Source organism: Ostrinia furnacalis, unplaced genomic scaffold (genome assembly GCF_004193835.3).
Source record: "Ostrinia furnacalis isolate ACB-3 unplaced genomic scaffold, ASM419383v2 OfSCF4221, whole genome shotgun sequence".
NCBI lineage: Eukaryota > Metazoa > Arthropoda > Insecta > Lepidoptera > Crambidae > Ostrinia > Ostrinia furnacalis.
Genome location: NW_021134460.1, coordinates 283,401 through 303,050, shown reverse-complemented (window position 1 = coordinate 303,050; position 19,650 = coordinate 283,401). Strand labels below are relative to the sequence as shown.

General features: G+C 36.5%; 1 protein-coding gene across 2 annotated transcripts in view; it reads right to left on the bottom strand.

Moving 5' to 3' along the window:
* The window catches only part of mol (dual oxidase maturation factor 1 mol), a 47,817-nt gene extending 28,521 nt beyond the window's left edge, over window positions 1-19,296 (bottom strand). Inside the window, exon 1 of one of the 2 annotated variants that reach the window (XM_028313290.1) lies at window positions 19,135-19,296. The gene's annotated coding sequence lies outside the window, so the exon portion shown is untranslated. Of the gene's footprint in view, window positions 1-1,634; window positions 1,886-19,134 lie in introns of those variants that run through there. The other variant, XM_028313289.1, reaches the window with a different exon arrangement.
* Window positions 19,297-19,650: the final 354 nt, after the last annotated feature.

The window sequence follows — 19,650 nt, the reverse complement described above, 5'->3', positions numbered from 1 at the left end:
TGTAAATAATAATTTGTTCTATTGAAAATAATGACAATTTAAAGACTTGCTCAATATGATTTTCTCTTATTTAATTAACGAATGGAAATTGCTATTTGAGAAATACCAATGTCCAACTATGGGGGTTTCATTAGAAATTAAGATGTCTATGATGAATATGTTCCGGTTGGTGGTACTGTGTACTGTAGCATGCATAAGCAAGCATAGATCAATATTGGCAGCAAATAGAAAAATCTACACCTTACATTAACTTTCTTTGTGGTAACAGAAAATGTCAACATGGAAAGTTGCGACGGAGTCGGTTACTGGTTAATGTGTGAATGACATTATTTTGTATAATGCTCGGGGCTCCGGTTCTCCAATGCCGGCTTCATTCAAAACAGCCGATTTATCCCGGACGTTGGGTAGTGACATTTAAAAAAATATTGTTTTTATACAGAACAAGGCAATCGCATCTGATGTTAAGTGAGATGCTGTCTAGGATGATACTATCTGACGTGTAAGTGCTTATTCACTCTAGCCATGAAAAGGCCCGGATTATACTATTAAATCTATTGTTTCAATTTATCCGTTTGCAAATGATCCCTGAATGTTTAATCAATAACCGTCCCATACGTTCGTTATCAAAGCAGTATGCCTTGAAACCACATTTTTTGTTTATTGTAATCGTAATTAAAATAAAACTATGTTCTAAGCGCTTGTGTATTGTATTGTAATTGTAAAAGTGTGCCAATGATATCTACTTGCATTGTTCGATTATAATAACAAGCAAGCATATAACAAAACTGCTGATGCATGCTCTTGGCCTTTTGCTGATTGTATTTTAAATCTTTTAATTTTTTCAGTTGTCAATAAAACTTTTCTTGAGTCATGAATGTCACACTTTGAATACGAGTTGTGATATGAGACAGTGAGACGTGAACAAGTTTGAAGACATGTTTTTGTTGTAAATCTTGTTCAAGTTACTCCTTGACAGAAAATATCAAGCGCAATGATATTATCGTTAGTACTCTAGCGCAAGTCCGACGCCTTTAAAAATTGAGGATCTAAGTAAACCTAACATTGTAGGTAGTTAGAAAAGCTTACGCATGCAAGACGCGGTTATATTTATGAGCGTTTTGATGTTTAATTGTGCGTTTTATTACAATTGAACATGTTTCAAGCGGAACATTTCCAAAAATGTAATGCAAAATTTTGCAATGACTGCAATCATATCAGTGGGATGCCAAAATTGATCTTCGAAATGGCAAGTACTTGTAATAAAAATTGAGAAATGTGCAATTTCACGTAAGTGCAGTATAAAATGCACAATGAAGAACATTACATTAGATATTAGTAACGTTGTGTGTATACATAGCTTAACTTATACATTGTTTTAAAAAATTCGAAAACTTGAAGATATTTTTAACTGACTCGATTTCGTAAATATAAAATGAAGGTAAGCAGGTAGGTATGACTAAGTCATCGCGGAATTGCATTGTTTAAATATTTTGCTTCGAATGCTTTGTCAACATATGATCGGTGCAGCATATAAAGTGCATTGCTTGTAAACAAAAGACTTTTCATGCGATCCATACAATTGACACTGAGCATGTATAACAATCGGGTTTGAAATCTTCTAGAACTGCACGTACCTTTCGTAATAACACAGGAAAGAGGTAACTCCTATTATGGCACTGGGGAGGTTGGCACAAAACATCACAATATACACTTTCTGTATACAGGTTGTGTCACTGCATTCTGTTCACTTTTGAGTTAGTCGGGAGTCGCGCGCGCGGGACGCATGCCTTGCGTCGAGTTGTGGTGTTCGCCGATGGCGGCAATATCGTTCGTGTAGTATCGGTGCAGGCTGAAGCCGGACTGAGCGGTTTATTATTATATCGCGGGAAGGAGCGCGCCGCACTCAAGGTTCCGGCCGCGGCCGGCGCACGCGCACGCCACAGCGAGCCTTATCTGCCGTCGCCTTTGTCGTTCACGATTCACTCGACGAATCTCATTACCAGTATCGCCTGGAAATCATCACGAATGTTCGCCTCAAGAAAATAACCTACATCGTGACTTAAAAGACATTTAATGAAAATATCTAAACATCAGCAGCAAATAGCAAAACATGGAATAATGTGATGTTGCACAAACAGAACACATGTTTGGTTTAATAGTCAAAAAATGGAACACAACTTCGTTGTAAAAGCGCAAGTCACGTAGTTATTACCTAGATAATTGCTCTAATTTAATTTTACATGTAATCTTATTACCTCAAGGCACAGAACATATTGTAGGTATCATATACACATAGGTCCTCGTATGTACGAGTACAACGCATTACCTAATTATTGCGTAGTTACATGATTAAAACGAAATTATGTATAGGTAACATTAGAAAATGGTCAGGAAAAGACTACGAGCATACAGAGTGATGCTACGGTGCTACGATGCTACGAGATAAAAGATATGCTACAGTTGATGAGACGTCGAACTTATAGTTGTTATTTTAATTGAATAAATAGGCAGGAACATACAACATATCTTTTGTTGTTGTTTCAATATTTAAGTTTAACAAACATTTAAGTATAGACGTTATCAAGTGAATCTAGGTAAATTAATATGTCCTGAAAAAAAATACTAGTAAGCTATTTAAGAAAAAATGTTTAATACCCGTCCAGTGAAACAAAGTTCTCATTGTTGCAAGCCTCGGTTGGATACTGGAGTAGTGTTTTCAAATATTGGCAGTGGCATGTGCGAGCGCGAAGCGGACGCGTGCCGGGTCTCACGTATGGTGGTAATCAATAGTGTATCTGACGCACATGCCTGGCGACATGATCGCACCAGCCAGTCTTATTATAGGGAAATTACCTCTACGAGTCCAATTACCTAAATACCTTTGTACTTACAAAACTTATGGTAACGACACATCAGTCAATAAAGTTTACGAAGAAACGTACATACGTAAACGTACTTTTTACGAAGTACTCATATTTATTTTGTGATTTTACTTATTCTCAATATCTAAATCGTGAAAAAGTTAAGATGATAATGTCGTTATCTGAAGATATAGATATTGCGTGAAAACCCCTAGATATTGCGACTGTTTGGAACTTTGTTCATTTTCATGGTTTAACTAAGATGATATTTTGTCTGTAATTACCTAATCCAAATGATACTAAATTGATTACGCAAATAAAGAAATTTGATTTGATTTGATTTGATTAAAAAAAATTAAACTATGGAGTTGGTTTTCAAGTAAGTGGCAGGGTGTTGCGCGTGCGATGTCCCACGTAACACGGGGCTGTGTGAGGCGTGACGCCGCTCATGCCTGTGAACGTGCATGATCACACCATCAATCTTTACATGAAGGTTCCGCAATCTAGGTTAGCTTTATTTCATTGTTATGTGATTTACATTAGTAAGAACGGTACCTGCCATCCATAAAATTCCATGTTTGAGCCACGGCAGATTTTCAGGGAAAATCAAAACTGAAAAACTCATTGGTATCTAATAAAAATATTTTTTGTTTTTGTAATTAGAAGGTGTACAAGTGTAAATGTTAATGTATGTTAAATTCAATAAATTATTTGTATTTGTAAAAATAGAAAATCATCAATTTGTTTAGGTACTAAATATAATTTAGTTTAAGCACTTAATAGTACTAAATATTTAAGACTGCATTTCATCGCAAATATACCTTTAGAATTTGGTTGTGAAATATTAGTATTGCTATAATAATACTCGTAGCTTAAAATTATTAAGATATTAAAGTACCTCAGTGAATTAGAACTTTAAGATTTTATCAGTTGCAATGTCGACATGCAATATTCATTCCACGTCATCTGTATAGCCGATAATACTTGTAACATTAACATTGTCGGAAGTGAAATATCCCAGAGTGACCTTTCCGCTAGTGGTGCGTTCACCAGCAAAAAAACCAAGAAGCAAATACCAATCATGTATTTAGTTCCTTTCGTACAAGGCCAGTCATTATTTCTATTACGAATTCATTTGAATTAGTAATGTATACGGCCGACACAAAAATACATCCAATGTCAATGAATCAATACGTTTTATTCATTATGAAGTAACTAGATGTTTCTTTGAGAACTTATATTATTATCTCAATTGACTATAAAAAGTGTTGTACATAGACAGGGATTTGTAAAATTTAATAGTATTGAAGATTTATTAATTTACAAAATATGACTATTAATAATACCTCGTAAAACAAGAATTAGAATGAGCCTTCTCTTTATTCAACAGGTATTTGGATGCACTAAATGCAGTTCGTGTTGAATAGATGCTGGTATTAAAATTTTACTGCCAATATAAATTAGTTTGCTCAACCATTGGGTTCTTTATAAAGCAAAGTACCTAATGTTTCATCGAATTGCAAGATAGTTGTTTTAGGAGCAGTAAATGACATCTGTAAGTTTGTATTAATTAACAGTAGACTGTCTGAATATTTAGAATTACATTAAAGGGTATGGAAAGCGTTTCACAACCTTAGATACCTATGTAATAAATCCACAATACGAAATGAGTATCTTCAGGTGTGCAAATCTCCATAAGCCTTATTACAAAAAAATTAAACACACGTTGAAAATTGGTTTAAAATGACATTTCCTTACTAAATGTTCAACAGGCAAATTAAATAAGTGTTCAACAGGAATTTAACTTTTTGTAATAAGCCCTATTATTCTGCGAATGTTGGTATGTCACATCACTACTGTGACATATTGGTGGTATTTGACATTAACCAACTGTGTCAAACGTAATTTGCCGACCCAGTTCGACGGTGGCGCCTCGTCGGGGCAGCCGGCTGGGCCAAGATAAATCGACCACTGCCTCAGATTTATCGACTGATAAACTATTTACTACACTTAAAATACCAATAGCACCAATTGGCATTGCTGTGGCAAATATATTACTGCAATCTTAGCATTTGTCTACGTTGTTACAAAATAGGCCGGACATTTGGTATGTAAAGTACCTTAAGCCTATAGGTATACTTACTATATTAAGATTGCGTGGGTATTATTATTCAGCGTATCTTTTCAAGCAATATTTTTTCTTCATGATCCAGAAAAGGTAATGTGTCAGAACATGCTAAAACTAAGTAAATTACATACACAAGTTTATTACAAAAGTGAGACAATTATTTATATGAAGTAGCTGGAGACCTTTAGTAAACTTCATTGTCAGTTGTAAACCCTACTAAATTCCCCTCAGGCCCCTAGGCTTTAATAAGAGGTTTAACTATAAATATCGCTGGGAATGTCAGAACCTACAACAACAAGTTTTAGAAGTAAAATCCTTGTAATAAATATCATAAAATATTATCGGAGTGACTCATCCGTTCTTATGTTTATTGAGGTTACAAGACTAACAGCAGTCTAGCTATAACAGTTATATTTATAAAAGATCTTTATAAGTTAATACCATACGTGACGTGTTATGAATTTAGAAGGTTCAAAGAGCTTTTTAGCCTGTACAATAATGCGGATTCAATGATAGGTACCGCATCTGATGGATTAACATTGTAAATTATAATTAAAATTATTTCTATGTATTGCTTCAATCATTCAGATAGAGAATCTCAAATGAATACAAGCGACGGATAGTAATGATAGGTTGTTACTTATCTGACATCGAAGCAAAGAATACTATAAATGCAACTAACAAAAAAACATTGGAAGGCCAAAGCAAGCATTAACTGATTGAAACAAATTTTCCACTTAAATGGTACTCAATGCTGCATGTTTTTGTATGTACAGTCAGTTGTAAATATACCCAGTCTTAACAATACGTTGATTTGTACGTAGATTCTTTTATATTGTGCTTATATTCTTTCATCTCAGTGTACGGATGATAGCACAAGCACTTCAAGCTAAACACCATGGTGTCTTATGTAGTTGTATTAAGTAGTATTTTGCAACAAAATGTATGTATAATGTGTTGTCGATTGTACATGACCTTAGGTTCGTGACGAGAAGATGGAATTACATTACAGTACATTTGTGTTGATGATGATGGCTCTGCGTGGATTGTTAATCAAAAAATTTGCTACGAGCTATTAATTCTATTTTGTTCAAAATATTAAGGTCGGTTTAGATTATGACTAATGTGATAGGAGCCATTCATTTCTCGTAATCAAATCACTAACATACACATAAACTAGGATAGATCCTGTTTTATATGAATTACCAATTTGATCGCGATTAATCCCATAAATATTATTTATTTAAATAAAACAGATCTAAAACCAAAATAGCCTCCAAAGTAGCTTCTATGGTCAAAACCTAATGGTCTAACCGCCTCTGTGGTCTAGTGGTAAGACCACCTGCTTCAGACGCAGAGGTCCCGGGTTCGATTCCCAGTGGGGGCAGATTTTTCTGTTCGGTTTGGTTGGTGGTAGGGCTTGTTCTAAGTCCGCCTGGCTAGCTACCACCATCTTACCTAAGTCTGACGCCATAACAACAATGTTAACAGCATTATTGCGTTCCGGCAGTTAGAGGTAAGATAGCCAGTTCCTCCGTGGTTGAGGATTCCGGGTGAAGCTCGCTTCCACCTTCGGCCTGATCGTCACTCACCATCAGGTGAGATACAGGCCAAGAGCTTCCTCGTTGTGGATAAAAAAAAAAAAAAAAAACCTGTGAGAATGTCCTCATTTATTTGAGAGATCGATTAATTCTTGATAAGCTACACCAAAAGTAATTATACTGGTTTTGCAGTGGTTGCCATAAATTAATTTGTGCCGGCCACATGACTCGGCAAACGTCACGTTAGATATGAGCGAATAGAATGGGCGGACTCGCTATACGCCTTTAGCAATTTGTGTACCTTTTTTAAAATATTTTGTTGCTATGTCATCTCGAGGAGTAGATTAGACTGACCAATAAATGATGATGTATATTATAGAGTTCAATCTCACTATCTTAATATTTAATTAAAAAGTGTACCAGGTAGAGAAGCTTTTCGATTTGGAGAGCTTTATTGTTTTGCCAATCCAAACTTACCTAGCTTAGATTAGAGTTTAAAGTCCGATTTTTAATTCGACGGAATTCTGACAGCTGTCATTTTTTGACAATTCAGATGTAATAAGCCTTTTTTGCTTTGAATTATTAATAAATAATATGAAATGAAATTTCATCAAGTACAACTTACAAGAATGAACTATTGTTTGTTTTGTGAATTCAATGTACACAAATTATTATGTACATTTTAAAGATTAAATAGAAAAAAACGTGTTTTTAACACAGTAAAATAACATATTAACATAAACGAAAATATGTATTGATCATTAATCATCATTATCGTCATCATAATTAACTTGGATTATAAAATTGGCATCTTGTTAAATTGATTATTTTATGAAGCTAAGATTTTATTAACAAAAGGATTTTCATAAAAAAGGTTTGTAACCCATGGATTATTGGCCAGGGAGTCCAGTAATAGAAAAATAATTTCCCAATTTTTTTTGTAACTTCAAAAATATGATAATAAAAATTCAAATTTTGAAATGATCAGTACATTTTTAAGCCTTAGTTTTTCAACTGAAACCTTAAATTCAAGAAAGGATTATTTTTTAATTTGTGAAAATGCTCTCCATTCTTACAGGGAATGTTTCAATGTTGGCAACACTTCTGAAATGTCAAAATTCCGTCGAATTAAAAATCAGAGTATAGCATTTATAAGCGTAGCGTAGGGAAGCGATCAGCCCCCCTAGACAAAACGTACTTTTTGATCGAATCGAAAATCGAATCCGTCAAATTCCATACAAAAAAGGGGCTTTTCGACCACTTTTCGACTGGTTTGCGATTATAATGGCACTTTGTCTAGACCCACAGTTTAGATTTATCAATTGAATCCTAAATATTTTTTTAATATTCTCTTTACAAGAAGTTTTAACAGTTTTAAGACACTGTGACTGGATTTGATAGATGTTTACCTGGCTAATGCCTTAGGTAGACCTCTGCCTTGCTACATTCCAGGCGATTATTAAAACTATTATACCTATACGAGTGATGTAGATCCGGATGCAAGTTCAGTTGTTAAAACATTCCAATAACTCAATTATCATTCAATATAAATTATGATGTATGAGATACAAAGCGGAACTGTCAATGAGTAATAGGATAACATCCTAGAGCTCACCTTGGTCGAAGCGACCTCTGCTGGCCGTATGTGAGCACAATAAGAAGGAAAACTGTCGCATAAGGCGTCAAATGCATTAGTGTTATGAATAAACAACATTAGAAATTGTATAAAGAATAGACGTTTCTGTCAAACCGATCAATTTATTTCAAATACATCCAGCAATTTCGCCTTTGGACCATTTCGTAGCCTAATTTCGTAGTTGACTACGAAATGGTACTAAGGTGAAATCGCTGGATGTATTCGAAATAAATTGATCGTTATGACATAAACGTCTATCATGATCATGATCACTTTATACTTACATACTCATGATCTTTTCATTAATCTATATCGGAGTAGGTACCTAGTTAGTTTGCGTAGAAAGTGATAGGAACCTAAAGTGGTAGTTAAAGGTCCAGGATCCGTGTTATTAAGAAATTCCCATTAAGACAATATTGTTATAATTCAGGGTTATTAAGATATTTTATGAGTAGTTGTTATAATACATCTCTATCTTAGATTGGAGATTATTAGCTGATACCGTAAACTGGTCCTAATTTAAAGAACATAATTTAGATGATGATAGAGACCCATAACCATAATAAGATTTTTATTTTCGGAATTGGACGATAGTTATTTCTGTCTGATAAAAGTGGAACAGTAGCTTTTAGAAAATACAATATTTAATTAATAAAAATAATTTAGTCCAGTCAATGAATGCCTTAACGACGGTGTAGAGAGAAATCCGTGGAACACAATTTCTGACCTCGGGACTTTATTTAGCCTAGTTAGGTGGTGAACATAGCAAAAGTCCCCGCCCTTAGCCCTTGAGCCGGTGGGGAGAGGGGGGTTTAAAGGTATCACTTTTCGGTTTTTCGCTTAATCCTCGGAAACTATGCGTCCTAGTGACATGACTACTACGAGTATGAACCAAAAAAAGCTTATTCAATTTGCTACAGGTGAGACCGGCAAGTTTTTCTATATCTTGTATAGTTTTTGCGGCATCTGCTCTAGAAGGTCTGTAAAATTGGAAATTTTATTGTTGTCTTACATGTTCATTTCAGGAGAAAATCGACTATATCAACATTGAGGAAACACTATAGACATGCGGGAGCATGTTAAGCCTAGTTCCATGGAGGGGACTGCACCGTGCGTATATTTAGACAAACCAATTAGAGCCACTTTGGACTCCTCATCATTCAAAAACTACTGTGCATTAACACTTCAAATTTGGCTCATGTATTCAGACTTGCAAGATATACATCAGCTTCAAATTTCATAAATATACCTCAAACGGTTATTTAGGTATTGACGTTCAAAAATCGATATTTAGAGCTACAGTTTTCCATCTATAATGCTTTATTGACTGGACTAATTATCGAATCGAAAGTGTACCGAATGTTCATTGTCTACAAGCAGTGATTACGGTGCTGTTTCAGTTCGTGCGCCGTCTGTTGACTTGTGCGCATCCAGTAGCGTGGCTGTGCTGTGCTGTGAGTTCTACAAAGCAATCGCCATTGTGTACTCACGTAATTTACATGCTTTTAGTGCTGAAGGCGAGTGTTATCGATATATTTCGTAAATAGCATTATTAGCCACTTAATAAGATGTGCTTTAATAAGAATAGAAGAGTTTTAATGTCTGTTTGAATTTCATTGATTTTGCTTTTTTTGCTGATATTTGATAATTTAACCCCGTTTTATATCCCAGCCTTATTAACATACTTTCACAGTAATACGAATTTTAGTGTATCTAAAATCTAAACCATCATGTAACGTTACAAGTCATTGACACACACTCCCACAAGCAAACGAGATAAGGTCTGTGCCAGCCAGGTGCTATACGGCAAGGTTCACTTCGACCGGTTCTTTGTAATAAAATCAAACTGGTATTAAAATCGCAGCGAGACTATCGATTCGATGTAACCACTAGCAACACTAGCGAGTCAGTCACGCAATATGACGTCACATTAACACGAGTTGCCCCTCAGGTGTATTTAGCGATGCGTTTTCCCATAGTTTATTGATTGATTTATGCTTTTGAATAGGGTATTTGCTAAAACGATTACTTTACTGATGTTTGAGCACCTGTGTGGGTTTTATTTTAATTTAAGTATTTTTATTGATGCAGTATGCTAAGCTGGATATTGCATACAAATAGCTCAATGTTATTTCATCTCCTCTTTTAAAATTTTTCATAAATAATAATATGTTTGAATCCACGCGTGACATTACAACCGCATGTCGTAACTTTAGGGACAGTGTTTAGGTATACGTAATTCCTAAAATGCTTCATTGGGACTATAATAGACTTTATCTGCTAATGATTCACCTCACGCCCTGATCCAATCGAAGCCGATGATTTAACTGATTCGCTGATCACACTCCACCTAACTGGTCACGTCGAAGCTCGACACCGAAAGCGATGTTCGGATAAAATCGTGATTGTGATCGTGATCGACCGCGGGAGTTGCTTCACTACGGTGGATGTGACCCACTACAGGTACGTGAAACGATGTGTGACATAATAATTTGTATGCCCATCTAAACTACGAGTACATTCTTAATAGTGCATTCATGGGCGGTTTACATGTTCATGAACGCAATCAGTGTCAGTGTTACCAACGGTTATCATTTTTAACCAATCATCAATGTCAATATTAATTACTAACTTATGTCAATATTAATATTGAAATAATAGAAACTACATAGGCCATATTCTTACGCAAGAGTGTTGAAGAAAAATTTGTTGTGGTACACGATTTTGATTGACACGTTGACCTTTACCGGAATTCGCCACTGTTGTAAATAGTAACCTTTGTTTCGAAAATCATCAATATTAATGAATAATGCTGATGACTGCAATTGTGAAGCATTCTACGACTTTTCAAGACGTTATATTTACTCTCTTCTTGGTTTTGTTCCTCTCAGCTGAGAGTAGAGTAATAATTTGGAATAAAACACATGCAACAACTTATAAAGCTAATCAAGTGGTTTGCCTTGCCTTCTCAATTTCACACTTGTCCATAATCAACCTGTTTGCAGATTTCCTCACTATTTTTTGCCGTTAGGTAGAATTGATACCTTTTTAAGAGACTATGAAATTCAGTAACGGCTGAAAATTCCTATAAAGTTCAAAGGGCTATTCAAAATATCATAAATGACTCTGAAATTCAATTTAAGTCATTTTAGTCATAATAGCTTATTAAACAACTATTATAAGCATGCAAAACCAACTTCAAAGTTGACAATGCTTGTTTAGTCGACCCAGCGCTAATGTGCCAGCTACATGTTCTGCAATGGTTTATTTACTCTGCACAAAGAAAGTGCAAGTGACAATCGCATGTGCGGAGTGTGTGGAATGCATTGCGCAAGTGCGAGTTTCTCTCATGGGCGCAGGCAGTCATGTTGGGTAGGCTTAAGGCTCTCTACTTAAGCCTGAGTTTCCCCCGCCTACGTAAGTTGGTAGCGTCATTCAGTGAATGACAAGTGAATAACGCCGACCCATTGTTATTTGAACATTGTAATCTGACTGTATGTTATCTAGTTACTGGGAAGTTTTGATGAGCCTAAATCCGTGTATTTATAGAAAATAATGATCTAAGATATTATGCATGGACCAATAACACATAAAGCTCGTAAGATCAGTCAAAAAGACATACCTATCTCGTGAGATTGTTTTCTGTTAAGCTTAATCATAAACGGTTTTGATTACCTTTTGTTGCTCTTTTTAAAGAATCTGATAATACGTGCATGCACTCACACTGCAAGGCACTTGCTTTTATTGCTGTTTAAAATGTACATTTACCGCCTATGGTATGTTGTTACGAATTCCTATACCTATGTTAATAAGCTAATAAAATTAAAAAATAATAATTGATCAGTTAATTTACATAAATGCATATAATTTGATAACCGGTAAATGTTGTTGTAAATAGAAACGGAGTCGTGGCCCAAGGGTGAGATCACTTCCGTAAGTGACCTTTAACACGTAGCAATGAGCCTACTCTCTGTGTTCGATGTTCTCATGTCTTCATGCTCTATGCTCACGGGCTTTTTACAGCCAATGCCGCCATAGTTATACTTGTATTTTTCCATTGATTGAGATACGATCAGTGATACAACTTAATTAGGTGCCGCTTACAAGCATTACCTTGATATAATTCAAAGATTGATCAATCTCTTTTTCAGTTTCGGTCTTTCAGTTTATGATTTTAGAGAAAACAAACAACTTGACCCTTGACTGGATCAATAATTATCATTATTTACACTTCATTATGCAGTCAAATGCAAGTGAGATCGTTCCATTATGATTGCTCCTTAATCTAACCCTAAATTATCCCACTCGCTTGACTATTAAGTACAATCATTTGTACGTTGTTTCTAAAATTACCATCTCTAAACTATTTAGAAAGTACTGTGCATGTGAAAATGCATTCGTTGAGTGCACGTTTTATTCATTTACTTTTTGTCGTAAATATGTTTAGCAGTTTGTGATAAATTGTAAAAGCAAAATGCTTTCTGTGGTTGTGACAGCCGCAGTTCTTGGAAATTTAATCGACGGAGGCATAAAGGCCGCGTGTGTTGCATGAGATCTGCATTCATGAAAGTGATTTCCATAATAAGTTAAAAAATAGCTACTTACTGTACCTATTGCTAGATTTGAATGTACATTAGTACAGAAATCTTTTAGTAGGTACGTGTACTTACTTAAATACTACTACTGGTTGGACAGTGGGACATCGATAGGTAGACCAACCTTTTTATTTACTTTTATTAACATTTTTAATACAAAAGTTGCCATTCACAAACTTCACAGGTAAATCTTTCTTCATCGCCGTGATAATTATATTCTTAACACACGAGACCTCTATCTGTATCCTACATGCTTTTTGGACTCTTTTCGCTGATTTCCTAAAAGGAATCAGTGAAGTCATAGTTAAAGTAAGATTTACAAACAACTCTAACCGCAGACCTTCTTGGCGCTTTCTTCGCCAAATGCCCCTTACATAACACTCCGACTGCTTGCGCGCGCGCCGGCTTTACGGTTTATGGCCAATATCTGTATAACGCCGCATTGTGTGATCGCTTCTGGGAAACTAGCTAGCCCACTTACCTATATTTATCTGCGTTTTGTATGATTTAATGATATGTGGCCGCTCAATTAATGTTGGAGAAACAAGCAGAATTACTGTTGTAAGAACTTGGTGCTCGACAAAATGTGAGAACTAAGGATATCCATGCACAGCAAGAATAGGCACCAAGACAATAGAAGTCACTTTTATGACCTGGGCTATAGTTTTATATCCAAGACAAGCTATAGTAGTAAATAGTAATAGCGGTTTTATAATGTAAAGATTTATACACTGTGATTAGAACATTCTGTAATCTCATAATCTTAAAACTACGTTTGAAAGTGAAGTTAGTAAACAATTCGGTATCTGGCTGACTTACAAAAAAGGACTGAACGTCTCAATCATTAAGGCTTCTATAGATATGCGTGCGCGCACTACTAATGTGACTATGAGCTACATTACAGCACGAGCGGCGATCATCTGTGATTGCTTCCTGCGGAGGGCTCTCCAAGGTGAGCTCAAGGCAACTTAACATACGCTTTGGTCTTGGAGATCGGTGCAGATTAAGAATTTCCTGGTTGTTACAGAATCGGCTAGAGTAGAGGACGAATCAACTCGAATAAATTATGGAAGTGCAGGAAAATGGACAATTACTTAATTAAGACCGTATCAATTTCGATGGATATCTTGAAATTTAGATACCTAAGTACCTATTTGATGGTTATTATAAAAAACCAGTTGGATACCTACCAAGTTGTTAATGACTATGTATTAAAAGATCTCCTAAAGCATCGTGTTGGAATTTCATAATACATATCATTATTTGTTTATATTTTGCTGAATCACGAAGATTTTTACATTTTAATTTAAGTTATAAACTTCATGTCATCCTTCATTGGTATTAATAGCTCAGCATTTGCGTTTTTATTGGTACCTGTTCAACATTGAAATGTTTCTTTCATGTTTCTATGAGTACACAGCTTGTTCAAGTAGATATAAAGCAAATTCAAGAGCAGTACTTATCATAATAAAGTATAATGGCAAGGTATTCTTGTAATGGCTACTTAGAACAACCCTTATATGGTGTGTCACGCACGTGAATCATATGCCGGAGCGCACGCAGCCGGACCTCATCATATTATCAGGTTCCGCACAATGGGTTCGTTAATATCGGCTTCTGCATAACGTATCTTTAGCGAAATTATATAATACCCATGACCTCGTGCCAGCAGTTGCTGCCTCTTAGAGGTATTATATTATTGTCTCATTATAAAGCCGCCGGGGGCATGCATGTTTTTCATATTTCCGGGACCAATTATGTGCCGACAAAGGCATAGAATTAGATGAGTAACATAATAATATTCTTAGAAATTACTTGAATATGTATTTGCAAAACATTTTAAATAATGGTGTCTTATGTAGTATTACAAGTACCTACTTAGTTTAAATATTTGTCTGGAAAGCGAATTTACCGTGTAAGTACGACGTTGCAGCAGTTGCAGGTAGAGTCAGTATGTATTAAACTCACCTTTGAGCCGTATTTCTATGACAGGCTCATCATCGTTATTTTCTTAAATGGCAGCATCACTTTAGTTTCATAAAGCTGGAATGGGATGTTTTTATAGTTTTTCAACCAAGGCGCAAGTTCCTTGTTCTTGTAATAACTCCAATTAAAACTAAGAACTCTAGTTAGAGGTAGGTAGGACCAGTTGGGATTTACAACACACACGGATTCTCGGTAGTTATGTAAGTTGTGTAAGCTTTTAATAGGAGGATAATAATCAACCAAAGAGCGATGGAGCGTGCTATGCTCGGAGTTTCCCTGCGTGATCGAATCAGAAATGAGGAGATCCGTAGGAGAACCAGAGTGACTGACATAGCCCGCAGAATCGCTAAAATCAAGTGGCAGTGGGCGGGGCACATAGCTCGAAGAGATGATGGCCGCTGGGGCAGAAAAGTTCTTGAGTGGCGACCACGAGCTGGAAGACGTAGCGTGGGCAGGCCTCCCACTAGGTGGACCGACGATCTGGTGAAGGTCGCGGGAAGTACCTGGATGCAAGCGGCGCAGGACCGGTCTTTGTGGAAATCCTTGGGGGAGGCCTTTGTCCAGCAGTGGACGTCTTTCGGCTGAAACGAACGAACGAACGAACGAATAAACAATCATCATGTTAGGAGAACAAGAAGGAGCTATTTCTTTCACTCATGTGGCTGATGGTATAAGACAGAGAGGGAAAAATGATGAGATGGATTTGAGGCAACTAGTCAAAATATAAATCGTCGTGCCTACCAACAGGCAATCTATTCGCGCCGCAGGCATCAAGTCGTCATCAAGTAAATGCTATTTTTGACTTTCGTTTTTTAATATGGTTATGGGCTTGCTCTTGATCACAATATCACCCGGGTGCTGAATGATGCGGTCTATGGTAGAGCGCGCTCACCCAGAAAATGCCTGCCAAGTCTAGAAGTTCTTTGGGTTCGTGTAGTAGAATTTAAGTGATCATCACCTACCATCAGGTGAGATATAGTCCAAGAGCTTCCTCGTTGTGGACAAAAAAAAATTAAGTGAGCTGTCATGTTTCTCAGGTACGGTTCGCCAGCTCGTTTTCGTGATAAAAATCAATTTTAATATTTATTTATTGACATAGTCACGCGTCGTGTCGAATGGCATTGAGGCTGCGTTCCGCTGCGCGCTCAAAACGGTCATGACTGATGCGGATCTAGTGCGAATCGCGATTTGTACGCGCTGCAACATTTCACTATTATCGTAATAGATGTTTACTCTCATTTATTCGCATTTAGTTACGCGTTTTAATGTTCGAAATTAATTATTTTTAACAAGAACGTTGAAGATGTCATCATGGTTTAGTAAGAGAACACAAAGTTATTCTTCATAATGCGGTAGAGCATCTTTCATTTTAACCAAAAAAAGCTGAACGGTTGCTTAGTGTAGGCAAGTTAATGTTTTATTTTATTGAAAATGTGGGAGCTTAATTTTTCTAGTTGTTTGAAAGAGCTAGTGTAATATGAGGTCCAGAAACTTTTTAGTTTGCCTTGACCTTGACTAACAAGATAATACTGGGTGGTTCGGGTGTTTTATTTCTGACTTATTTTTTGGACAGCATGTAATGTAAACCATCTGTTTGCCATCTGTGTAGTAACTAAATGTTGAAAGGAGTATTGTCGCCGTTGGTGAAATACAATACGACATGAAATATGCAATGGACATACGACACGCCCAATTATTTGTTAAAAAACAAAGGCGTGTTTACATCGGTGACCTCGACGCGCCTTCGAGGGCCGAATGTGGAAAGTGGGCTTTCTTCAAATGCCCATCGCAAGGACCTTTTTGTGCAATAAGAGCAGTGTCGCTTTTACACTATGTCTAAACTCATAAAGAACAAATTATTATTTGCATTATTAACGAATTAATGTAAATTGCGAAGAAAACCATAGACATTAGCACCGGATTAGCAAGTGGCAGTGAGCTTCCCATATTTATTGAAGGAACTACCGCGCTGGGGTAAAGGAGTTCTTGTTAGGAGGCCGCGATAAGGCAAGAGTTATAGGCTCCAGCTACCTAAGAGGAGTGACGATTTGTGAAAGGTCACGATACTCTTCGGTTTGAATCTAGTAAAATAGCGCGTATTGGAGGCCTGTATCCAGTCCAGTAGTGACTGATATAGGTTAGAAAACGTCATAATTAAGGGTATTTTTAATATCGTGCGGATTTCATCACGGACGCAAGATTGCCGCGCATGCGTGACACCTGAAAGTATCCTTTTCATACAAGTATTTATTAACCGTTACTATAAAGTGATGGTACACACTCTACTTTAGACGTTTTCTTTTAACCCCAAACCATCGGAAATGAATCAGCTGTTTTTTGTTTTGATTTTGCAAGTGATAGAGGCTACGACACAGAGCAGTGTTTCGGTCGGAGTTGCAGTGTCTGTAGACACTTTCACCATACTAGGCTTCACGCGCGGGTTAACTTAAATATAAAGTAATTACCAGGTTTACCTTAGTGTCTTCGACAATTTTCCAATCGGTTGACATGTTGCAGCAAGTGTACAAAACGTTCCGGTGTCAGGGTTCCGCGCTCTGTTGACACTTTCACCGGCGCGGGCCATACCAGGCTTTACGTCATCCTGCGCACGCCGCGTAAATTATATCATCACGAAATCACTCGCTGGTTACTGGCATGTTAGACCCCGATACTTTTTTTTCTTTGGCCGTGATTCGAGGTTCGTTGACAGGTTTGACCGAACTTGTAATTTGGTTGAGAAAGGAATGCGATTGCATCTAACGCGGGATAAACTTTGGTAGAGTCAATGAGTTGGTGAGCGGCACCAGTTTTATAGTCTTGTATTTTCGAACTGTATACTAATAAAGTGTCCATCCTTAAAAGGACGTTGATTTTATAACCAGTTCTGCTAGTTTGGTGGATGTTTCCAAGTTGCAATTATAACTACCGTTGCAGACAGAATTCAAATTGATTGAGCTTAACGGTAAAATAAAGAAATTCAGAATGAAGCTATTTATTTTGTTTTACATAGAAGTTAAACAAAGAATTCTTATGTAAATAATAAATATAATAAATAAATATCCTTGGACATTTTACACTGCGCTTCTAGTCCCAAACTAAGCAAAGCTTGTACTATGGGTACTAGACAACGGATATAAACATACTTAAATACTTTTTTTTTTTAAATACATACATATTATACATAGAAACACACCCAGTCCAATACAAACAAATATGTTCATGCACACAAATGTTTGTACTGTGCGGGAATCGAACCCGCAGCCTCCGGAATAGTAGTCCGCTTCGAACCACTACACCAAACGGCCGACTGACTGACTGTGTCTGAGTACTGTTCATAAACTTTCATTTTCGGTTATGTGCTAAGTGAGATGAATCCTATTGTTTTATTCTCGCTCGTTGCCGCTGGCGCATAACCCATGGCTCTCACGATTTGTCACGGGAGTTTTACGTTACGCGCGTTAAATGCAAGAGTTCTGTGTACCTACCATGAGTTTACGTTAGGTGTGCTCGCTAGCGAGTACGTCAAAAATCTCTATGAAGATTTTGTTTCTTGAAAGTAGCCACTAGGGGCGCTGCACAATATGTCATACAATTAAATGTCATTTTTTTACGCAGTCGCTAGCGAGCACACCTAACGTAAACTCATGGTAAGCACACTGCACATCGGCTGTGTTTCCCAACCGGTACATCTACAGTATGTAAATCACTCGTAGGATGCGGTTCACCGAACATCGAGATCATCTGGCTTTGTGGCCAATTGTTTCCAGTTACAAGTTTCGGAAATTATCTGCACCAACTGCATTACAAGATCCGTTTAATGGTGCACAAGTGCATTGAAGTATAAGCAAAAAGTAATTGAACGGGTAAATTAAATATGTAATCTATAAAGCAAGTAATAAGCTATGTAATAGCTTCTAAATTGGCAGTTTTTAAATTGAACCAGCCAATTTCTCTTTGATATCTTGAACATTTAGATTGCTCGTTTATGTAATGTATTTACCTACTTGGAAATTAAATACCAGTTTTTACACAAATGAATAATAAAAAGTATTTTGCATTGCGTGTTTTTTTTAGTAATTGAATTCAAAAGTAAAAGTTTCTTTTAGAGTCAATAAAGTAAATTATCGAGCGAATGATGAATGAATAAGTATCTAGTAATTTTTATTTTTATATTTGATCTAGTTTTATCTCACAAGTAGTTTATGTTGAACAATAAAACATTAATTCACATAACAATGGCGATTTTATCTGAATGGCTGCATCGAGAGGATCCTTTCGCTTTCGTTGCATTAATATATCAATTAGCCCGCGGAAGACCGGCTTGAGAGCGGCGCGGGCGCATAGCGACCTTTTTGCGCATTCTAATTACAGGTTAGTGCCTACTCACCCAAGTAACGAAGAGCTCTTGTACTTTTCTCTTTTCATTTCCACGCGTTTGTTCCGAGTCACCGGCGCACGCCACTCTCCATTTCACAATCTTAATTAAACTTTAACTTGTAACACTAATAATCCACAAATTGTCCGATCGCGTCATAAAGCCTCCATCTGGAACAATATTAAATAATACAAATTAGTGACGCACTCTACCGCGATACGTGAAAGTTATGTGTAAACGGTAAAATCTGTTGAAGCTTGCAAAAACACGATTTCTGACGTAATTATTGTGAAATTTAAGAATGATGTCTGAATCGTCTTGTAACATGATTGTGCTTCTGATGCACGAGGGCACCGTTCAAGTAGCATAATTGAATAAATCGGTTTTTGGACAGCGATTTCGGTGGGTTGAAAATGTTTTATTCTTTCATGGTCAATGAGGCTGAGGCCTGCGTTATGAAATAACACTCAAGTACGAATCTAGACTCAAGAAAGATTCGAGCTTGTGATTAGTCCATAATTTAGATTT